The sequence below is a fragment of the Capricornis sumatraensis genome, chromosome 1, assembly GCF_032405125.1.
Source record: "Capricornis sumatraensis isolate serow.1 chromosome 1, serow.2, whole genome shotgun sequence".
NCBI lineage: Eukaryota > Metazoa > Chordata > Mammalia > Artiodactyla > Bovidae > Capricornis > Capricornis sumatraensis.
The window spans coordinates 31173294-31198212 of NC_091069.1; the positions used below are offsets into that span (position 1 = coordinate 31173294).

Consider the following 24919-nt stretch of genomic DNA (forward strand, 5'->3'; position numbering starts at 1 on the left):
AAACTGGGGCATCGACAAGAAACATCCTCAAAGCCCCACACTAGTCGCCGTGGCACCAGGATTCCTGCCATACCAGCCACACCTGAAGACACAGAATAACGACCTCAAAGCTCAGTCCTTCTGGTTTCAGCCATCCTCCATGATGGGCAAAGCACGTGGCCCCATTTTCCCACCATAGTCTCATAAACATCCTTGTGAGATCAGGAGCAGGGTGTGCTCATGTGTGTGTTTCCACCCCATGGACTGTAGCCCACCAGGCCCCTCTGTCCGTGGGATTTCCCATGCAAGAATACTGGAGTGGGTTGCCATTTCCTTCTCTAGGGGATCTTCCCAACCCAAGGATTGAACTGGTGCATTGGCAGGCAGATTCTTTACCACTGAGCCACCAGGGAAGCCCCAGGAGCAGGTCACAGGGCCCAGATCTCCAGGGGGTATAGGTCCAGGCCTTGGGTGCACCCACTCCTAATCTCTCACATCAATTGCTTCTTTTTTAACAAACAAAAATAAAGGGAAGGAACCTATTAAATCTGCACAACAGTCCCATGGAGTTCAAGTGTTAACGTCCCCAGAAATGTTAAGAGATACTCCAGATTAAATCAGGCTGGGAAGTAGCGTCCCTCCCTCAGAGCATTGCTGGGCACATTTGTTGTTTTTCATACTTGGTCAAGCACAGGACATCTGTGGTGTGAATAGGGGAATATGTGGCTTTATTTTCCCAGTGAAAGCCGGCGCTCCCTTCAATTCATGAACGTAGGCGACAAACCACAGTAGTATGTGGCTCTGTCACCCGTGGGGATCACAGATATTTTCCTCCTTGTTGCACATGTCTCAAAGTATCATTTATATTCACCACTACTTGGAAGTTACAGTAGTTTTAAACACGACTCTTAAGACTTCCCTGGCGGTCTAGTGGTTAAGACTCCACGCTTTGCAGTGGGCGGGGGGCGGGGTGGGGGCGAGGCCGGGATGGGTTGTGTGTGTTCCATCCCTGGTTAGGGAACTGAGATCCTACACGCTGTGCAGCACAGTCAAAAAACCCAATTTTTAAAAAATGACTCTAGACTTTATTATTTAATGCATTGATAGAGAAGGACGTTTACAACATTAACATTTTGTTTTTAACATTTTGATAACTATGTTTAAATGTAACAGGTTTCTTGAATCATCCTATGCAATGTATTTTATGTATTTAAAAGCATTATTCTGAAAAGGAGTCTACGGGCTTTTCACCAGGCTGCCAAAGGTGTCCATGGCACCTGGCTACCCACTACTCACAGTACCCAGAAAAGCACTTCGGAAGGACTGAAGATGGGAAATTCAGGGGGAGTGCCTTACACACACACACACCCTCCTTGATCCTCACTGACACAGGGGGGCCTTTGCCCTGGTACCAGAGCCCCTGCCAGCTCCTGGCAGCCCGGTTCTCTGAGCATCTCCAGGAATGGAAACCACTCCTGGCTCACAGCAAAACACCACTTCGTTTAAGCCAGAGAAACACGATTTATTACCAGCATGTTTTCAGTTTCAGCATGTTTCAAGGCGATGCCTTGAAAAGGTCAGCTTACATGAATATTTAGAAAAAGCAGATCATAAAATAAGAGAGACTTGGTATTTTGGTTTTGTTTTGTTTTGTTTTCCCTTTGATGAAGAAAATTCAGGCTTGCTCTTACTCTGGGCAAACTATTGTACTTCTTACTCGACCTGCACTTACTCTTTAAGGAGGAAGATGTCCTAGGACAGCATTTGGGGAAAAGATGTATGTCGTGGGACTTGTACAGCACTTGAAACTGGGGCAGCAAGCCCTGAACATGGGACCTACTTGTTATCTACTGTCCGTGAAGGCGGCACATGAGGAGAACATGTCTGCTTTGAGGGGCCTGTTCAGTGCCTAATTGTTTTGTATTTGTTTCAGCTGATGGCCACTCTTTTCATTAGGGGCTTTTAACCGGTGAGTCATCTTTTGAAAACACAAATTTGATGGGGCCAGTTCTTCTTTTAAAATCTCTTGGCTCCCCCTTGCCGGAGGAGAAAGTACAAAATCCTTAACCTCGCGGCCAGGCCGTCATGCTCTGACTACAGCTTTCCTGTTAGCCTCATGCATGACTCCCCTCTCCCTTCCTCCCATCCCTTCGCCTCCCATCCTCTCCCATTCACGCAGTGATGATTTACTGGATTATATTGTACAGTGAGCTTTGTAAAAGAGTAAGCTAGTATTTGTATTCTTTATTTCATGTAGTAACTTTTAAAAATTACTTTATTTTTATGCTTAGTAGGATGGATTTTCTTTAAACCCTCAGGTTTTCAATCGGCCTCTAAAATGTAGTCTTGATGTTTTATGTAACCTTGATAAACATTCTTTACAAAATTCTGGGTTTATTTTTTGAAAAGATGCAGATTATACATTTTAAAGCAGTTATTTGTTCAGCTTTTTCTGCTCCCTTTTCTAATTTTATCAGACAACTGAATAGTGATTTACTTAGTTCATTTGCACAATCTCTGATGATGGTTAGGAGGTCAGCTCATAGTGTCCCTGATTTTTGCTATCCCTCGATTCCTGCTTTTTTCTAGTCTTCCCTCATTCCCAGATCTCATCCACAGTGATTATGCTCTTCAGATTCCATACGAGCACTATCTCTTGGTTCCCTACGGCCCACCAGACTCTATGCTGAGTGCCAAGTGTAGAATGTGGAAAAAACAGCCAGGCTGCCTCCCCCTTGACATCTCATTCCACAGAGCCTGACACTTAAAAAGAATGAAGGCTTTTATGCAGAGTTTGACAACTTGTAGAAACAGAAGGTGGGGGCATGTTTATTTATTTTCTCATGTCCATACCCCCACGTGCAATCAGTTTGTAGTCTCTGGAGAAAACTCACTGTGAATTTAATAAGACCTCCCTTTGATGCCTCCAAAATAGACACTTCGCAGGTCTGGCTCCTTTGGGCAGTGTTTGCCTTTAGCCTCTTAAATAATCAGTAATAGCATTTTGTTTCACCTCTAAAATTAGACCACTTCACAAAGTTTGGCCTTTTATGACTGATTTACAGTGCTCTGTAAAAGGGTTAGCTAAATATATATTTTATAAATGCCATGTTATTCAGAGTTACAGTTCAGGTCTAAAACAAAGCTTGTCAACTTAACTTATTTTAACTTAAAAGTGTTTGTAGCTTTGCTTGGTTGTCTTCATCACCAGTTTAATTCATCTGTTTTCAGTGAAGGCTTTTGTTAAAGTCAAATAAATAAGTAGAAATCCAGTGAATGTAAGGTATTTTTGGATATGAATTCTATTCGTCTTTCTGCTCAAGAACATCCTGGGAGAGCAGATAAGTTTGCCATTGCGTGAAGCATCCAGGGAGGAATGGTATCCTGTTTTCTTTAATTCTACCATGACATAGTCAAGCATGTTCTTTAGCTCATTATTAGCCACTGTCATACACTGAACTGTGTATCCCCAAAATTGATATGTCAAAGCCCTAACCCCGAGACCTCTGAATGTGTCTGTATTTGAAGACAGAGCTTTTAAAGATGCCATTAAAATTAAGTGAGATCATATGGGTGGACCCTAATCCAATCTGACCAGTATCCTTAGAAAAAGAGGAACCTTAGACTCACAAAGACACACTAGGGATGTGTGTGCACACAGAGGAAAGACCGTGAGGACATGGCGAGAAGGCTGCCATCTGCAAGCCAGGACGAGCAGCCTCAGGAGAAACTGAAGCTGCCGCACCTTGACCTTGGACTTCCAGCCTCCAGAACCGCAAGAAAACTAATTTCTCCTGTTTGAGCATCCCTATCTGTGGCATTTTATCTTGGTGGCCCCAGCTGACTGAGACAGCCACCAAGCCTATTTCAAAGGATCCCACTTCAGAGCAGAGTCCTGTGAGATGACATGAGCTGGCATCCTCTCTGCCTTTGTCAGTGGGGAAGTTGAGGCAGAGGAGACTGCAGGCTCTTGATGCAGTAGGGCAGCGGCAGGGCTGAGGAGAGCCGCCTCTGCTGGACCCCCTGGCAGGGTCCCTACCTGGGGGCCCAGTGCACCTAGAGCTGTGCCGGGGACCCAGGAGGATTCAGGGAGGAGGGCCTTCTAGAATCCTTGGAGCAGTGATCTGGGCTTCACCCAGGAGTGTTCCTTCTCTTTCCCCTGGATCTTAACAAAGCATCTGAGCACTAAATCTGAAACTCTTTCTCTAGTAGAACCACGTGGTGCCTGCGTCTAGCACCCACGAGTGAAGAGCCGGAAACGTTCTCCCACGCCAGCTCTGCGGGTTGCTGGCTACTTGTGCTTGGGTGTAAATGCTCACATTGCGTCTTCTGTTCCTGCCACATTTAACACTTCAGCCTGGATGCAGCTTTTTCTCTGCTTTGGGAAATTTCTACATCTTATTTATGAGTATTAAAATTCTGGAGTCAACCCCCACTGGGATGGCAGCACCTGAAGAAGCCTGCATGGAGTCCAGGAACCTCCAGGCTGGCCTCTGGAGGCACCTCGGCTGGTCTGAAATGTGCTGACAGGGCCCAGCTGAGCCAGCATTGGATGGAGGGAGGTGGGAGGCAGGAGGCACGGTCACTCTAGGTCATGCAAGACACACAAGAAGCAGGCCCGGGCGGGAGGGAGCTGGGCGGTGGCCATCCGCGTCTCAGGTGTCATGGGTGGTGCAGCTGGGATCCGGAGTGTCCTGAGGCCCTGCTGCCTTTCTTAGGTGTTGGCAAGACCCTCCTGTGTGCTTTGTGCTATGCGCTCCTGACCCAGGGGCTGGAGCTGGGAGGGGTGGTGACAGAGATGGGAGAGGGTAAAGCACCCCTCCTCTGCGACGGCGCAGGGTAGAGAGGAAGGAAGGGCCCTCGTGCAAATGCAGTGAGCAGTATAGGATAATGTTGGATGAAAGGCTGAACTCAAAGTGAGCTCTGAATGAGAAATGGCCAGGTCTCCAGGGGCTGGAGTAGGGAAGGTAATCTTATTCTGGACGGAAGCTGCAGTCTCCTGGAGGCCTTGGCAAAGTGGCAGGAGGAACAGCCAGGGGTGACCAGGTCTGTCCTTGGGTCTATCATGTTAGGGGTTTTGGGCTTCTGGGCTCCTTCCCCACCTAAGACCCCACTGTGTAGTTGAGACTTCTCATGGAGTCCCCATAGTGTCCCTAAAGTTGAGGGGTGGGCCGGGGAGGCACTCTGAAATTCCCTCTTCCTTCTTTAGGGCTATCACAGGATTGTGACAGGGTCAGGCAGGTATGGGATGGCCAGGGAGAGTTTCCCTGGCTCAGAAGCAGCCAGGAGCAGGGGCCCCCATTGTCAGATCAAAGACCCTTTCCTTACCCGTGGTGACCTGTTGGCTGGGAACCCAAAGAAAACTCAAGGAGCCCCACTCCTGGGCAGAAGAGTAGGGGTCGGCACATCGGTAACAGCCCCCAGTATTCTCATGCAGGCCTGCAGCGGCCAGCGCTGTCCTAGAGAGGGCTCATTTGAGCCACTCAGCAGACAGCAAGGCACCTATTAGAAACTCATTTATTCCTTGCCTGTTTACGCTCCACTTAGCGAATTTGTTTGGAATTTCTGCTTTCTGTTAGACACTAGTGCTCCAGCCTAGAGCAGGGGATGGCAGCCTTTTTCTTTTCCATTTGAAGTATGGAACACTTCACGTATTTGTGTGTCATCCTTGTGCAGGGGCCATGCTAGTCTACTCCGTATTGTTCCAGTTTTAATTTATGTGCTGCCAAAGTGAGTACAGGCTTTTTCTATAGATTAAACATTTAGGGGATTCCCAGGTGACTCAGTGGTAAAGAATCCGCCTGCCAATTAAGAAAACTCAGGAGATGTGGGTTTCATCCCTGGGTTAGGAAGATCCTCTGGAGAAGGAAATGGCAACCCACTCCAGTATTCTTGCCTGGGAAATCCCAGGGACAGAGAAGCCTGGCTGGCTACAGTCCATGGAGTTGCAGAGTCAGACACGACTGAGCGACTAAACAATAACGGCAAAAATACTTGAGCTTGGAGGGCCAAGTTGTCTCGGTTGTACTCACCTCTTCTGCAGCAGAAGCAACCACAGACGATACACAAGTGCATGGGTGTAGCTTTGTTCCGGTAAAACTTGATGGACAGGCACCAGCCTGGATTTGGCCCAGAGAGCACAGTTAGCTCCCCACCCTGGACTGGAAACACAGAGGTAAACAAAAGTAGACATGGGCTCTGTCTGTATGGAGCTTACACTCTAGGCAAGGAAGACAGGCGTTAACTCTATAATTATAAGCATAAATTATCAGTATGAACCCAGGTACTTGAAAGGAGAGAGACCCTCTCTATAAATAGGAGGGTGATACAGCCTCAGGTCAAGGCAGGCTTCCCTTGGGAGCTGATACTTGACTTGGGCTCTGAATCAGCATTAACAGGTGAAGAGAGAGGAAACAGTGCATGGAAGGGCCCTGTGGCAGGAGTGTGGAATACTCTGGAAACTCAAACATGGCCAGTGTGCAGAAGCATACGAGAGGACCAGGAGCAGGGGGATGAGGCAGGATGGAAAGTAGTCACCAGTCCAGGCACAGCCTGGAGCGGGGAGGCTTAAAGCAGGGGAGGAAGAGGATCAGATGTGCATTTTGAGAAAAGTCTCTCAGCTGCATCGGAGAAAAGCAAGCGAGGACTGTTGCAAGAGAGGGAGGCAGCTATGGAGGTAAAGAGAGTTGGATGGAGATAAAGATTTCAGAAGGAGTGTTGATGGGGTGGCGACGGAGGGAGAGACTCCTAGGTGTCAGGTTTATCCATTCGATGGTTAGCGGTGCTGTCTGTCTACCGCAGCCCTGGGGAAGTCCCTGATGCTTTGCCTTGTTTGGGTCAGAGGAAGAGGTGTGGCACGTTGAGCTGCCTCTGAGACATCAGATTAGAGGCGGTGGACAAGCAGTGAGATGGACAGATCTGGGAGGCAGAGGAAAGGTAGGGGCTGAGACCATGTGTTTTCAGGAGCCATCAGCATATGGAAGGTAAGAAATGCCCTGAGCATGGATCATGTGGGGAAAGGAATAGAGTTAAAAAAAAAAAAAAAGGAAGAGAGCCTAGAAAAAATCCTCAAGGAACTCTGATATTTAATAGCCAGAGAAAGAGGTGTTCCTGCAAAATAGAATGAAACAGCAACCAAGGGAGTGGGGGGGAACGTATGAGACTGGGAAGGAAGTGTTAAAGCAAGGTTTATGTTCAGCTTGTACACACTGACCACTGATGCCTGGAGACTGATGCTGCTAAATGTCCTCTAGTGCACAGGACAGTCAGTGCATCCACGTGGCCGGTGCCCATGCCATCCCAGTAGTTTATATCACGATTGTCATCCCTGCTTTTAAGGAATGATCATCAGCATGGAAGTCTTCTGGGGTGGCAAACAGGATGAAAAGTAGAAACCTTCTGTAGCATTCAGCACAAGTAGTATATACTGGTGGGGGCTTCCCTGGTGGTTCTAGGAAAGAACCCGCCTGCCAGTGCAGGAGACATAAGAGACACAGGTTCAATCCCTGGTCAAGGAAGATCCTCTGCAGGAGGGTATGGCAACCCACTCCAGGATTCTTGCCTGGAGAAGCCCATGGACAGAGGAGCCTGGCGAGCTGTGGCCCATATGTTTGCAGAAAGTCAGACACAATTGAAGTGACTCAGCACGCAAACACATATCGTTGGTGACCTTAATAGGAGAACTTGAGGGGTAGTGATGGGCTGAGGAGCGAGCTGAAGAAGGAATGGGAGGTGAGCTACTAGACAGGAGGCCCAGGAAACCCCTGAAGAATTTTCACTGGGATGCAGGGAAGCTGAGCAGGACAGGTAGAGGAGAATCCAGAAGGGGATGGAGGTGGGAAGCTGAAATTTTTTTTTATAAGATGTTAAATGATGAGATGGATTTATTGGTTCAACACACCCTCTGTGTACTTAGTCACTAACCAAACTTGTATCTGTTTCATTTGTTGATTCATTATTTGAGCCAACATTCTTATCTCATCCTTGGTGGAGATATTTACTATGTCATGAGCACCAAATTCATTTTATTTCCTTCTTTGCTTTTCCACAGGCATTTGTTGAGCACTTACTATCTGTCAAGTATGGGACAAGGTCCACTGATAGAAAGATGAGTAAGTTAGGATCTGTGTGTTCAAGGGACTTATAGTTTCATGCAGTGGTTATCAACCAGGGATAATGTTATCCCTTCCCTTGCCTGGGGAACACTGGGCAATGTCTGGAGATATATTTTGTTGTCATAACTTGGGGTGGGCATGTGAGAAGGAATCTAGGAATGCTACCAGCACCTGGTGGGCGGGGCCAAGGATGCTGCTAAATGTCCTCTAGTGCACAGGACAGTCCCCCATCCCCAAAATTAGTATCCAGCCCAAAATGTGAATAAAGCAAAAAGCACCTCAGTAAATGGTAACTGCAGGAGCTCAGGATAGGTACGTAGGCACCACCATGGAGCTGGCCAGGCAGGAGGTGAGGGACAGACATGAGGGGGCAAGGTTCCTGCTTGGAAACTTCTAGTAACGCAGTATGGGGGCACCATGGCCAGAAAGGCTAAAGTCACTAGAGTAGGGCTGAGGCCACAAATACCTTACCGAGTATTTTGGCATTTTTGTCTATTCAGTAGGAAGCCTCTAAAGGGTTTTCAATGAGAGGAAACCAGATTTGGGTCTTAGGAAGATCATTTGGGGGACAGACAAGAGCAAGCAATAAGCACTAACATTTATTAAGAACCTACTGTGTGTCAGTAGGCTTCTGAGTACTTTCTTGAATGTGTCATTTAATCTCCCAGCAGCCCTATGGGTAGGTCCTTGTGTGCCCATTATACAGCTGAGGAGACTGAGGCAGAAGGTCAAAATGCTGATGAATGAGGAGGCAGTCCTTGACTGAGACTGAGCTTGTGCACAAGCCTGAGCCAACCTACGGTTTCTCCCACCTTCCACTTTGGGTCTGGGCTCCCGGACCAGATTGGAGCATCCATGGGGTCTCAATTCATAACTCGTATGTTCTAGCTCTCCCTGCAGCTGCTCCCAAAGTCCCACACCTGCAGCTTTGAGGAGTGTGGCATCAAGGTAGCCAGTTTAATTCTTCCTGAATAGGAGTTCTCATGGAGCTGTTAATTTTTTAGCGACTTTGTGGCTGAGATGCCCCCATGGAAAGAGAAACACTTGCTTCTGGGAAATTGTATTCACTCTTTGCTGCCTGAGACCTCTACGTAGACCCCATTGACCTCATGTAGCTTCCCTATTAGGACACCCTGCCTCACTATCAGATGCACCTTTTCTCCTCTATTTTTGCTGGGGGTAAGGAGGGGGAAAGTGGGTTTGCATGACTTATAAAATTTAAAGTATGTCTCAGGACCCAAAGCCACATCATTAACCAGCACAGATCTTGCTTTCCTGGGTTTTAATTACAGCGGCTCCTCCTCACATTATCTGGGCTTCCCTGGTGGCTCAGACGGTAAAGCGCTGGCCTGCAATGCGGGAGACCCAGGTTCGGTCGCTGGGTCAGAAAGATCCCCTGGAGAAGGAATGGCAACCCACTCCAGTTCCCTTGCCTGGAAAATGCCATGGACGAAGAAACCTGGTAGGCTACCATCCATGGGGTCACAAAGAGTTGGACACGACTGCGTGACTTCACTTTCCTTTCCTTTTCCTCCTCCCACTGCTGCTGCTGCTAAGTCGCTTCAGTCGTGCCCAACTCTGTGCGACCCCATAGACGGAAGCCCACCAGGCTCCCCCTCTCACTAGGAGGGATGATCTAATGTAACGGCCCCTGGCCCAGGACTGACAGAGAGAAAGAGCTGGAGGCTGGGTTTGCCAACCAGGGGGCAGGGAGTGCTCCCCAGACAGAGGCGGGACCAGAGCACTCCCACCTGGCACCTTTCAGCAGGGCGTTTCCCCATCCGGAAAGAAGACTGGAGATGGATTTTCATGTTTACATACACTTTTCGATAAAAGTGTCTTCACTTTTTTAAAACAACGGCAGCGTTCTGGCAGGGCTGAAGAAAAGCAAACTAGTCTGGGATCCAGAAGGAATACCCAACAGAAGAGTAGGCAGGGGTCAGTGTAGAGAAATAACCCACTACCAGGGGATTCTTGAGGTTGGCTCTGACCAGAGAGCTCACAGCCCCAAATTATCCCCAGCTGACAGATGCAAAGCCTAGGCCGTCCGCTGTCACCTGGCATGTTCATGCGAGAAGCCATATTCTGCACTGTTGGTGGGAATGTTAAACTGGCTCAACCACTACAGAAAACAGTATGGAGGTTCCTTAAAAAGTTAAAAATAGAGCCACATATGACCCAACAATCTTACTCCTGGACACGTATCTGGAAAAAACAAAAACTCTAATTCGAAAAGATACATGCACCCCAATGTTCAAAGCAGCGTTATTTACAACAGCCAAGACTTGGAAGAAACCTAAGTATCCATCAGCGGATGAATGGATAAAGATGTGGTTTATATATGTGTGTGTGTGTGTGTGCGCGCGCGCGTGTATGTGTGTGTGGGTGTGAGTGTGGGTCTGTATGTATATATGTGTGTGTATAGTTATGTATATTCCATTACACACAATGGAATACTATTCAGCCATAAAAAGAATGAAATTTTGCCATTTGCAGCAACATGGATAGACCTAGAGATTTCATACTGAGTAAAGTAAGTCAGACAGAGAAAGGCAAATGTTTACAGTATCACTTACATGTGGTATTAAAAAATACTACTATTTACAAAATGGAAACAGATTCATAGACATAGAAAACAAACTTATGGTTACCAAAGGAGAGGGAGAAGAGGGACAAATTAAGAGCATAGGGTGAACAGATATACACTATTACATATAAAACAGACAAGCAACAAAGATTTACCGTATAGCACAAGGAACTATATTCAACATCTTGTAAAAACCTATAATGAAAAATCTGAAAATATATATCATTGAATCATTTTATTATACACCTGAAACTAACACAATATTATAAATCAACAAAGTTCATTTTTTAAAAAGCCATGTTCTTATTTTCAGGCTTCCTTCTGTTTCACTTCTTCCTTTAAGGATTCTGTGGTAGGACAGAAAATTCTCTAGGCTTCACATTTCCTACCCAATGAAAGGGCGGTTGCAGTAAAGACCTGCTTGTGTCTCTAAGTGGGTTTGGGTTGTAGAGTAAACCAAGGCTTTGCCAGTAGGACAACTATACACCTATGGTGCTAAGGAAACTAACTTTGCACCCAAATGTAACACAGTTCCCCACATTCCCAAATAAAAGGGCTCCAAAAAAAATTTTAGTCGACCTGAATATGTGGATATTTTTGGAATACAGTATAAATGAAACAACAAACTGTTTACTTATAATATGTAATTAATTACTTTAGTTACACATCTTTAAAATCACAAAATAAGTAAACTGTTAATTTTTAAATACTACTTTCTCCCCCTTTTATTAGATGAGTCATTCTCCAAACCTGTCAGGTGCAGTTCTCACTGCAGAGTGTCTTTTGTTCCCAGCGTATTTTTTTATCCCTAGCCTAGAGCAGCTTCTCAAGTCCTCTGACAGTTTTACAGAGCTCATGAGCCTCACTTCCATCTACATTTTGAAGACAGCACTTTTAGAATCAGTGGATTATGCCTTCCTTCAAAATTTTATCCAAGTCACAGGTCCCAATTCCCATAAGTTGAGGCAGTTTGCTTTTTTCTTTTTCATTTGCCTTATAGGTGACTATTCATGATCTCTTGCAGCAATTAACCATTGTTGGGTTTCTGTTTAAAGTGACTTTTAAAAGTGTTGTTTACAACAACCTCCAAACACTAAAATTATGAAGTCATAATCCCAAGAGTAATTACCACATCTCTGTTAACTAAATCAGGTAGGAGAGTATATCTGAGAGATGAGACTTTTTACTGATACAGAATCCATCAAATTGGATATTGGATATATTGAATTTAATATATTTAATATATTATTAAATATATATATTTATATAAATATATGTAAATACAATTTATTTATATAAAATAAATTTCAATAAATTTATTTTATATAAATAAATTTATATAAAATAAATATAAATAAATATGTATTTATAAATTTATATAAATAAAATTTGTATATATTAATATATTTAATACATATGTTGAATTAATTAAATTCAGTAATATATTGAATTTAGAATATTTAATAATTTAATATATAATACCCTTTTATTGAAGTACAGTTGATTTACAATGTTGTGTTAATTTCTGCTGTACAACAGTCACTGAACATATTATTTTTATACTCTCTTCCATTATGACTTACCCTTTTTTCTGAGGGATAATGGGAGATTCAAGGGAACAACGGTCATATATTTGGACGTAGACAAAAAGTTTTAACTTCTCAATTCTCCTCTAACACCCATCAGCTTATTACATTGCACACAGGAGCATTTCTTTACTGGCTATTCAGTAGTTAATGTCTGTCCACAGAGGTGGACATGTGCAATGAATCCAGAGCACAGAAAATGGTGCTGAGTCTACTGGGCCCCGCCAAGAGCTCTGGCCACCACCTTTCCCCACTTCCTAAACACCAGTAACTGCAAGCCCCTTCTGCCAACCTGCTGCTGGGCTTTTGTGTGGTTTAATGAACATAGAGTCATTTGGAAATATGCACTGTGCTTCACAAAAGGAAACAGTAATATAATCAGAAATCATTATATTCCAGTACTTCAGCACTATTGCTACTATTAATGTCCATTATCAGTATATTACCTGAAATGTGTTTAACAGTCACAGGCACTAATCAAGTTGCCTGTCCTAGAGAATGTATATTCTCTCCGTCTGGATCACACCATGTATTGTGCTGTGACTGTTTTAAACTTTTTTTTTTTTTTTCAGATAATTGGAACCTGCTACTTCATATTCTGAAAAGTAATGTAGTGGGTGAAGCCCTGAGAGGTTCAAAGCCTAGGCTTCCATCGGGGAAATAATGCAATTTCCATGCAGAATGATTATAATATTATTCAGTGATTACATGAAAGTGGGGGGGGTCTGTTTTTGTTAGACTTTTGAAAGTGGCAAATTGAATTCCATCCAAGTAATCAGAGGTTATGAGTTTCCAGCACAGTATGTTTGCACATGTTGGAGGCTTATTTTCCCAGAGTCCTCCCTAGCCTGCTGCCCCCTGAGCCTTTGCTGGCCTTGAGGGACAGACCTGAAGTGCCTGGGAGTGAATTCGCTGACGAGAGCTCTCAGCCGATGAGAACTGGGAGCTGGCGGCAGAAGCTCCAGCCTCCTCATACCCTGGGTGGGGTAACTCTAAGACGTGTCCTTCTCCTTCCTCCCAGAGGTCCCCGGACACACAGGCCCAGGTGCCCCCAGTGGCATCCTGCTCATTTTGGGCAACCTCTGTTGGCTTCCTTCACTTACCTGTCTCCGTTCCCCACTCACCGGCCTGAGCTTTCTGGCCTCACTCTCCAAGTAAACCACTTGCCTCAAAGCCTTGTCTGGGTTCTAGTTCCCAAGAGAGGCACGCCTAGGCCCCCTAACCCTCCCCCTTCCTGTTTGGAGAGCACCCAGAGCCCTCTCGGGCTTCCCCAGTGACTCAGTGGTAAAGAATCTACCTGCCAATGCAGGAGACACAGGTTCAATCCCTGGGTTGGGAAGATCCCCTGGAGGAGGAAATGGCAACCCACTCCAGTATTCTTGCCTGAAAAATTCCATGGACTGAGGAGCCTGGCGGGCTACAGTCGATGGGGGTCACACCGAGTCAGACACGACTGCGTGACTGAGCACACAGATGCCTTGCTGGAGCCCTCTGTCCTTTAAACTGGCAGCACCCAGAATCTTCATGTTTCAAAGCATCATCCTCCTGAAAAATGAAAATTCTGAACTTTTCTTTTTAATCAGGAAAGTGATGGATATAATTTATTTCTCGCTCTTCTCTTAATTATTATTACCCCATTCAAGTGAGACAAGATGATTTCATCCAGGTTGTGTTTTAAATGCCCATAATCGATGTCCTCATTCTGAGCATGAATCTATGTGCTCTTAGATAATTTATGTATAATTTTAATAGATTTGTCAATGGCAGCCCTTCCTCGTCTAAACAGGCTGCTTGCAGACAGATCACTTAATTTGCTCCTCGATGCTATTTTTCATACATGGTTGCTGCGCAGCCGACAGATAGCAGATGATCCCATTACAAACACATTTGACAGGGCATGGGCTGTGGGGATGAGCAAACTCAAGGTCTCCTATGGTGGCGAGCAATGTGTGTCTCCCTCTCACTCAGAAGGGGAAGTTCCAGGGCCCAAGGCAAGGTGCTGGGGCTGCAGTCACCTGCAGCCCTCGGGAGCTGACGAGCACTCCCGCTTACTTGCCCTAAGAGAGGTTGTTGGTGCCCAGCGCATTCCCCACCCTGGGGATCACCTGTTGACAGTTCCTGCTTCCTGCCTCTCTCTGTGTGGGGGTGCCCAGCCCATTCATGGGGCAGGCTGCAAGTCTTCGGGGAGTGATGTCTCAAAAGCACTTGTCAGTATCACTCAGCTATTAAAATGAATGCATTTGAATCCATTCTAATGAGGTGGATGAAACTGGAGCCTATTATACAAGGTGAAGTAAGTCAGAAAGAAAAACACCAATACAGTATATTAATGCATACATATGGAATTTAGAAAGATGATAACAGTGACCCTATATGTGAGACAGCAAAAGAGACATAGATATAAAGAACAGACTTTTGGACTCTGTGGGAGATGGCAAGGGTGGGATGATTTGAGAGAATAGCATTGAAACATGTGTATTACCATATGTGGAAAAGATCACCAGTCCGGGTTTGATGAATGAAACAGGGCACTCAAAGCCGGTGCACTGGGACAACCCTGAGGGATGGGGTGGGGTGGGGAGGAAGGTGGGAGGGGGGCTCAGGATGGGGGACACATGTGTACCCGTGGCTGATTCATGTTGATATATGGCAAAACCCACACAATACTGTAAATTAGCCTCCAATTAAAATAAATTAATTTTTTTTAAAAAAGCACTTGTCAGCCAATGAGAGGTGGGAGATGATGAATAAACACTGCAGCTTCCTCCTATGTCTCTTGGGAGGACAACTTTGAGATGGGTTCTCCCCAGCCTCTTGGAGCATCCTCAGTAGGAATGAGCCCCAACTGCCCAGGCGGAAACTGGTTGATGCTTCCTCAATTGACTTTTCCCCATCTCCTACCTCACATTCCTACTTCCTCATGGTGATTCCTTGGATCAACTTAAAGAAAAACAACCCTACTCGCATCCAAATTGCTCTTTCAAGGGCCACTTTGGAGGGGAACTCAAACTAAGATGCTTGTCCTTCTGAATGTCTTCAGGTTGATCTTTTAGGCATGCTTGGCAAGGAGCTTCCTGTACCCCAGGAATTCTCCCTCCTCTGACCGCCTTCAGCCCCACCAGCAGAGTTAACTTAGCCCTCACCGTCTGCAGCCCCGGGACCTCCCCTGCTTCTGCACATGGGCGAGTGATGGAACAGACACCGAGTCTGCCAGCTCCTTGCTGACCTGAGCGTCTGTCCGAGAGGTGGTGGTGCTCCAGTCACATCCTCAGTCAGGAGTGAAGACCAGAGGTGCCCAGCAGGGCAGAAGATGGGGTAGCCAGACAACACTAAGAGTGTACCTTTTAGGGGAAAAAAGTACAGAAACCTTTCCTTCCAAAGACTGATGTGAGCCCTGATGGATTATTTGCACCATTTCTGTCTGCTGGGGTAATTGCAAAGGCGAGTGTGCTGTGTTCCAAGGGAAAAGTGTTCGCTAGATGCGGTAATCCTTGCCATGCCAGCTTGTGACAGAGAGAACCACATCAATTTCTAAATTTTCTCAATGGAGTGAGATGTGTGTAATGTGGAATAAAATATAAACAAGTCTTAAGAAGCATCTATGTGTTTCTTTTTATCAACCTTTAGATGCATTAAAGCCAACCACAATTTCCTATGAATTCTAGATGATATGTAGTATTTTTATTTGCTACTTCATTGCTAAATGTTTTGTATAAAACTGAAGAGGGGAAAAAAAAAAAAAACACAGTCCCACATATAATAGAAGCAGCAGATGGCTAAATGTGACCGTGGGAGAAAAGCAGTGAATGGAGTGGGCTCAGAACAGAGGCTCCCTGGTTGGGTACAGGCCCGAGATGGGGTGGAGGGAAATTCAGGTATGAGGTTACCTGTGCTCATCAGCCATTTGCTTCCACTGTGTTTTAAGTAGCCCATTCGTATTCAGAAGAATCTACAGGTATCTTTGTTACATTTTTTTTTAATCTTTTAAATGTACATATAAATGAGTATGTGTTATTTATAGATGTCTTTGGATTTAGAAACATCAAGCTTGAAAACTAATGCAGCAGGGAATGTTTGATTTACTGCTCGCTGGAGAGCAAGGACAGGGGTGGGGGACTTTCTGCAGGAAGGAAGACTGGGTTGGGATAAGCTGTTTAACCTTTCTAGGGGACTTTCCTGGCAGCTTCAGTTACAGTTAAACTGTGGAGAGATGACTGGGTGGGGAAAAAAAGAGCAGCAGCCAGGGAGTTTACAAGCCAACGTTGTTGCCCCAGCTCTCTTGCTAATCAGCTGTGAAACCTTCAGCTTGTCACACACCAGCTCTTACCTTTGGTTTCCTGCCCATATCTGGACATCAAGCCATGACAGACTGTGGCCCAGAGATCTGGTGCATTTGTACTAATGGCTGTGGGCTCTGGCCCGACTCATAGGTTGCAGAAGTGCCATGAGTGTGGTGAGCCATGGTTCCTTGTTTTTTCAGATGGAACGTGAACCTCTGGTGCGATCAAGCCACTTGCCGTCACACTTTGGTAGAGACCAGGAAAACAGAATTAGCTTCTACTTCTATTTTCAGTTCCTAGGCTGTTTCTATATTGGCCAAGAAAAGCAGAGAACTTAGAGAAATTCCTGGTAATGACTGCTTTCTGCCTGGGTATGGAGAAACTTGCCTGTCTGTGGTTTATTTTTAAATGGATAACTCATCATAACTGGATAAAAAGTACTGTAATCTCCGAAGACTTTTCTTTCACAATTTTTTTTTTCCTCTCTGAGAGTAGAGAAACAAGGCTCAGGTCTACTCAAATAAAATCAGTTTCTGCTCAGTGAGGAAGTGACGCCTCTCCGATCCACTTGGGGATGGGAAGGGGTTTTCAGCCACTGGCCCTATGGCTTAGATTCAGAGAAGAAGTGGAACAAGTAAGGGGTTGAAGTCATGAAGGCGTCTGTCCTCAGGCTTGGCGTCTAGTAGTTGCTGGGGAGGAGGATGAGGGGCTGGTGAGGGCTGAAAGTGTCCTCCTGGAGGAAATTCAGGGAGATGCAGTGAAGGGAGAGGGAAGCGGGAGCTGACCGGCGTCAGATACACCCAGGAAAACTACATACGTGGTCAGCCCATTGATCCACTAGCTCCTAAGGAAGATCCCTCCCCGTCCATTTGTCCTCTGCGTGCTCACCTCCGCGGAGAGGTGATGGGAAGAAATGCACCACCTCCCCCTGGGTGAGGTAGGTGTTCCAGCCATACCTAGTCTGTGCTTTAGTTGGCAGGCATGGTAATAACAATGTTAGAGCCACCAGTTAATCTGTGCCATGGGCTATGCCAAGTGCCTTCCTTACACCCCAATATTTAACTCTCAGAACAACCACAGATGTTCAATAATGTCATCCCCTTTGGACAGGGAGGAGATTGGGTCAGAGGGTGGGAGTAGGGTGGACAGTCTGCCATTTAGACGCAGGTCTAATTAGAGATTTAGACCCAGGTCTCTCAGACTATAAATATCCCATGCTTTCGACCACCCCACAGGCTGAGCCAACCCTGAACCAGGTGTGTCAGGGTCTAAGATGAAAATCCAAGGTGAGGCTTGGATTGTGCCTTATAGGCTATGAGTTAGGCTGCGGGGTTCGGTCCCGGGAGAAGGGGCTCCAGAACCTCTCTGCAACTCCACCAGGAAATTAAAACCCACCGAGTCTGAAAGCTCACCTTGTCTTACTCTGTGGAGCTGCTTTTCCCCATCCCTTCTCTCTAAAGCTGTCAAGAGGCCAAGACCCAAAGGGTCAGCGGATGCTGAGTGACCTCTACCCTGGCAGCCGTGGTGTCGGTCAGGACAGGCTCAGTCCAGACCCTGGCCGTGAGCAGACGCTGGACCCGTGAGCTTCCTTGGCCGTTGTGTCCTGTTCTCATGCTGTCTCCCCCGCCCCCAACGTGTACAGCTGTGGGCCTGACAGAGGGCTGATGTGGTGGTGACTTGAGTGCCTTGAACACAGGTCAAAGGCTCCCATGAAGCATTGAAGCAGCCAGCCCCAGAGTCTACCACCATGAAAGGGACAAGCCTCAGAGAAGAAACTGGAACAGAGAAGGTGGGAGGGAAGGGGGAAATCCCAGTCTCTCTGGGCTCTACTGAGGGTCCAGACTTGAGGTGGGTTCTTCCTTCGGTGTGAATTCCAGTGTGGTTGGTGCTAAGATGGGGGTTGCCCCGCATAGCCAGGATGGACCCTCCTGGAAAACAGCTTGGGAGGCGGGGGGGAGCAGCTTATCAGGCCGAATTCTACTTCCTCTTTCCCCTGCTCTCAACCCCCTCCTGGCCTATAATTCTGTTTTACTCCCCAAGAGTCGAGATAAGTCTTGTTCAAGTGTTACAGCCTGGCCCCGGGAGTGCAGGGGGAACCAAAGGAAGAGGCTTGTTCACATTTGGGTCAGAGTTCTCAGTGGGCAGCAGGGTCACACAGGTGGAGCCTCCACAGTTGATCCACCCACCTGGCCACCTGGACAGAGCTGGAGAGGAGAGAACCCCATCCCTCAGCACCAAGAAGGAGGGAAACACCCATTCGCACTGCAATCCGGCTCAGCAACACCAGCAGCTGGCCCTCCTGTCTCTGAATTAGGATGCCAGCCCCTGCCCTGCCTCCCGTGGGGTCTGCGTGGCCGTCTAATGAGGGAGAGAAGATGCAGAAAACACTCCACCAAGCCCATGGCACCAGGCAAATGTGAAGCGTCATCATGAAAAGCTTCAATTTATGGGTCTGAAGGAGAAGCAACATCTGGGAAAGAATTATTGCAATTTAAAGGGAGGATGCAGGCCTGGTTTATAAGAGCAAAATCTGGAAGCCACGTCTGACTTTTTTTCTCAAACTGGTTTGTATTCCAACCATGAAGCTGTGGTGCGAACGTCCAGATGTTCGAAGTGAAATTGTAGAAAATGAGTGGAGTCTTGGAGGCATTCTCCCTCCTTCAGCAGAGCCTTACTGAGCATCTACTACGTGCCAGGTGCCACACGTTCTGGCCTGTTCCTGGTCGGTGGAACAGGTTTGCTGGCATCTCTGCCCTTCTCTCCGCAGCCCTCCGGAATTGCACGGTCATCCTGGCCCTGGATCCAGGCACAGGAAGACCTCTGTTAACTTGTGCAGGACTCTGAGTGGTGGCGCTGACTCAGGGAGTCCTAGTTAGTTGAAGCGGGTCGGCCATGCAACAAGAAAGTAGTTCGTGTGGGAGCAGTTGATTTGCAACTTTCTTTTACTGAATCGTTTCAGTCTGGGTTTCTGGCGAGCCTGTTGTAGCAAGACTTCAAACCCAGCCAGTGCCTGGGCACCCCGTTTTCCCCATCTCCCCATTCTCCTTGCCCAAGCCAGCCAAGCGGGACAGAAGAGGGGCTGCTGAGAAGCCTCCAATGGTGACACCGAGTTCTTATTGAACATTCCCAGTAATTCACTCCAGGAGGGTCTGTTCTTCAAGAGTGCAAAAGACCTACTGCAGAGGAGTTTTCAGCAGAAAGGGTGAATGAAGGCAGGAGGAGGAGGGCCAGGAAGGAGGAGCAGGTGTAGGTCTGGTCACAGTGGTGGAGGAGAGCTGATGCCATCGAGGACACGAGGCTGGACACGGCAGGACACTGGGAAGAGTCCAGACTGGCCTGGGTTCTCCAGGGCCCCTGCCATGGAGGGCTGCTGGCCAGGGAGGAATGTGACCTGTTTGGGGTTGAGCACAGTCCCTCTGGCAGCAGCAGAGCCATGTTGTGGGGGGTAAGAGGGGGTGCTGTGGCTATGATCCAGGTGTGAGAAGGGAAGGCCTCACCCCAGGTAGCCATGATGGAGACTGGAGAGAACTGTTCTGAGCAGTGACAGGGCAAGTGGAGGTGCCAGGCCCTGAGATGAGGGTCTGGCAGTAGCGAGTGTGGGGGACGGTGCACTATCAGGTGGGCTGGGGGGAACTGACTGCTGGAGTGGAAGCTGCAAGGAAACCTCCGTGCGGTGGCTGTGAGCTACCAAACTCCACTCTGCCCAACAGCATCCGCCTCCTCAGAATGGAATTTCTCTCATAGGAAAGAATTTAAATTTCCTCTTGGGATGGGGGAGGCTGACAATGAAAAAGGTTGAGAAACTCTGAGTTAATAGTAGCAAGAATCCGGATGAGCTACCTTCCTATTGACTGGGGTTGGGGGCGGAGGAGGGGACACGTCTGTGATCTCTCTGCTGTGGGAAGGGTCTGTGCAGGGTGGGGGGGTCACTTGGGAAACTGACCACCTCAAAGCATCTGGGATTGGCTGACAAACTGGCAACAGGGATTGGGGGAGAGGCCAGTTGGATCATGGGGTTGGTTTGGGCTCACCAGGACCTGATTGGATGGTGATGTCCATTGACACCTGTGCTTTTTTCAGCCCAGGGTGATGACTTCAGAGAAAACACAAAACAACTCTAGGTTCCTCATTGACTGGGGTCCAAGGAACAAGTGGGCTGAAATTCAGAACAAAGACGTAGGGTGGGAGGACAAACCTAGAGCTCCAGTTTTAGCTCCCTCCCGCTTCCACTTGCTATGTGACTTTAGAGGATTCTTATTTTCCATGAGCCTCAGCTTCCTCATCTATAAAATGGGAATACTAATAGTAACGTATTCATAAGCTTATTAAAATGTACACGATAAACTGTGAACAGCTAGACATTGTAAATGTCAAATGTTATGAAAATATTGTTATTATCCTTCAGTGAGGAGTCATGGCCTCTGAAGATCCTGTCTTTCTTTGAAGAATATGTGCCCACAGAATAACTTGCCAGGCAATACATCCCCATCGTAGGGAATATGTAACAGGTCTCATCAGTGGCCAATTCTGGCCCTTAATGACAACAAGAAGCCTCCACATTGTGCTACATCTTGCATCTTAATTCTCTCCTTGAAAAAGAGTGCCTTCCAGACCCCTCAGTCCATAAACTGTCAAGAACCTGATAGATAAACACTCAGAGAGAGTGTTTATTTGGAGATTGGCAACACGCCTGCAAGCTTTGGTGAGCCATGGTTGATATTATTAATGGATGGCCTATTTTTCTCTCTTCTCAAATGCAGGAGAATGTGAATGAGTGTTCCCCTTGCAGGATACATTCAGAACCGCCATCCAAGCCTGTGCCAGGGGTGCCTGAGGGTCCTTCTCCAGGACTGATGAGAGGGTGGGTGTGGGAGCTGGTTTTCTTGCTCTAGTTTACAGCCTCCAGTTACTTTGCTCTTTTCCTTCTAAGGAAGAATCCTCGTTTCCCAGTTGGCTGAGGGGTGGTGAGCTGCCTGGACACTGGAGTTGTAATTGGGTAGCATGGTCAAGACCCAGGCAGAGCTGCTCTCTGATCCTGTATCAAATGGGAGCCTCCCTAATTGGTTTCTCCTCTCTTAAGGCAGCTTCTCTCCCCCCAAAAATTGGTATCTTTTATAGGGAAGTAAAAATGAAATCCTAGGGCCTTTGTTTATTATTCTCTTGGCTATCAATTTGGTTCATGTCAGAAACCATCTTTATTTATAGACTTAGAGTTAGAATGGGTCTCAGAAATATCTCTGAGTTTAATTTTGAGGATCTCCCAGCATTTAGACAGTTATGTAACCCAAACAGCCCATCCATGGGTCTTGGTTTTATATTGCCCTTTATGCTCTGTCAAACTCAATCAGCATCTCATAAGGGCCTTGAGCGGAGAAGGCAATGGCAACCCACGCCAGTACTCTTGCCTGGGAAATCCCATGGGTGGAGGAGCCTGGTAGGCTGCAGTCCATGGGGTTGCAAAGAGTCAGATATGACTGAGCGACTTCACTTTCACTCGTCACTTTCATGCATTGGAGAAGGAAATGGCAACCCACTCCAACGATCTTGCCTGAAGAATCCCAGGGACGGGGGACCCTGGTGGGGTGCACAGAGTCAGAAATGATTGAAGTGACTTAGCAGCAGCAGCAAGGGCCTTGAGAAGGTGAAGGACTTAAGACCAATTTCACAGACACTGACTTATTACTTATTTTTAAAACTTAAGTTAAAAAAGTCCCTCATCCTTTGGCTTTTTAAATTTTCTTTTCCATTGGCCTGGAAGCTGTCCTTTGAGGATGAGATTAGTGGGAGAGAAAAGGTTGGTTTGACCAGAGAGGTCAGAAGTCAAGTTCAGAGGTTGAACCTTCATCTCCCTCAGGGATGAAAATTCATACCTGCTTCCCTGGAATTCCTAGTTTCTTTCCTGAGATTCATTTCCCCAGGCCATGATCTTTGGAAACTGAAGATTTTACAGTGTTATCTTGGGAATTATATTGTTACTAGAAATCAGTTTCTAGTCATTTATTTTAAAATCATTTTAAGTACCATGCATCTCATTAGAGTAGAATATGTTTAGGTAGATGGATAGAACTTACAGGCTTTCTAAGAAGAAAACATAGTGCATAATGAAGGGTCTATACATACCCCCATGTGATGGGTGCTGTGGGCCAGAGATTCAGACATTAAGATAATGTCTGTTCTCAGGATGCTCAGGATGCAAGAATTAGTGGTTGGGTGGGAGAAAGAAGAGCTAGAAGAGTTAAGAGATGAAATTACTGAGACATCAACTAATGCTAAATATGAGCCGAGAACAGCTAGAAACCCCTCAAGGGAGGGGCCTCTGGTCGGGGTGGGCAGAGATGTCATGACGGAGGTGTGACTTGCCCTGGGGCTGTGAGCAGGTGATGGCAATAGTGAGATGCTGATGCTTTTGCTGTGGATGATAATTATGTACCAGTTTCTCTGATACATTAATAAAGAGAAATGAGAGTTCATAGAAATTAAATAATTTAGTCAGTGTCACAAAACTAAGGGCCATGTTAGAATTCTAATTCAGATGTCTGATTTCCACAGTCTTGCTTCTAACTGTCTCTGAGAATGTATTCATTAGGGTCTTGACAGGAAACAGACACATCCAAATGTGTAATCTGAAGAGAGTTCAATGAAAGGGCTATTCACAAAGGTGTAAACACAGTGGGAAGAGAGCATAAAACAGGGCAATACCCCAGGGCTCATAATCAGGGCAAGGGGAGGGAGCTGTTACTGGAAGGCAGAGAGAGCTGTGTCCTCCTCAACACCAGCCACCAGCCATGACCTTCAGCAGAAGGTCCCAGCCATCTCATGAAGACTCTGCAAGGAAGAAGGAGAGAGGGCAAATAAACACCCAGGCCACCCCAACCCCGGGTCTCCTGCTGGTGTCTGCATTGGCTGAACATAACTGGAAGTCCCAGGGTCTCAGAGCTGGAGAGATGCTCTCCATGCTGACTGGGTGAGCCTCCCACGACACAGAAATGGATGGGGAGCTGACCTGGAGGAGCGGACAGAAGATACCCAGCACAGCCTGTGATGTCTAACGTCAGCTTGCGCTAGGATCTTCTCAGAAGCACATTAGGGAACAGTGCCAGAGAAATCCACTCTGCATGTGGTTTATTTTTGTTCAGAACTTTGTTTCAGTTATCTCCTCTAGAAGTTGGCCTCTGGGGACCACAAAGGAGGAAGGAAGAGGCCATTGTCACAGAACAGTGTAGACAGCCCTGCTGGCTCGCCCCCTGAACTGCCCCTCAGCTCCTGTCTGGGCTGCCACATCCATCTGGCACAGCCCAGAGGGTCCAGCCATCTGAGATGGAGAGAAGGGAAGCCAATTAACCTGACATTGGCAACCAAGAGTTTGTCTCGAGAGTGAGAGCTCTTTCTAAAGCTTGGTGGCCAGCATCTTGGGCTTTCGGTTAATAGGCTTTACAGTGGCTCAGCAGTAAAGAATCCACCTGCCAATGCAGGAGATGTGACTTCAATCCCTGGGTGGGGAAGATCCTCTGCAGAAGAAAGTGGCAACCCGTTCTGGTATTCTTGCCTAGGAAATCCCATGGACAGAAGAGCCTGGCAGGTTACAGTCCATGGGGTCGCAAGAGTCAGACACAACTTAGCAACTAAACCGCCCCCACTCTTCCAGTGGCCTGCAAGGCCCCACACAAACTGAATTCTCACCTTTCCAGCTTAATGTCCTATGTGGCTGTCCCATGTCCAGCCACAGCGGAGGGTCCTTGCAGATCCAGGAACACGAGTCACTGATTCTTCCTCTGCTCTGAATGCTCCCCTTCCCTGGACACCTGCACGGCCCATACCTGCGTCACTTTCCAGCATGCTCAAATGTCATACTCTCACGGGGGCTGTTGCCCCAACCACCCTCTCTAATGTGTACCACACCCTGCACTCATCTCTTGCTCCACTTCTTCTCTAACAGATAGTCCGGACTGCCTTCTAATTTACTGTACAATTTGTACTTATTTCTTAAGCTTATTGCTTATTCTGCGTGTCCATCCACTAGAAGATGAGCTCCAGGAGGGCAGGATTTTTTCCTTCTGTTTCCTCATATTCCTAATGCCTAGACACTGCCTGACGCATAACAGGGACTCCATTATGTACTGAATGAATGAATGGGTAAATAAATGAATGAGATCCTCAAGGATCTTAAAATGGACTGACCGCTGTCCCCTAGTCCTCTCTCTTCCCCAACACATATCTGCCAATGATCTTTCCCAGAAATACATCGATCGTTTGTTGTCACCAGTACTGTCGATATTTTGTGGCCAAAGTGTTCGATTTAACCGTGAGCTTCACGGAAGCTTGGTAGAGGAAATGTGTTCACGGCTTTGGCTGCATGTCAGAGTTTAATGGTGA

The 24919-nt window shown here is 46.9% G+C and overlaps 1 non-coding gene across 1 annotated transcript; it reads right to left on the minus strand.

The window, feature by feature from the left end:
- Window positions 1–5610: 5610 nt before the first annotated feature.
- Window positions 5611–5717, minus strand: LOC138093467 (U6 spliceosomal RNA). The gene has a single exon (XR_011146097.1). It is a non-coding gene; the product is annotated as a U6 spliceosomal RNA (small nuclear RNA).
- Between the last annotated feature and the right edge of the window lie 19202 nt (window positions 5718–24919).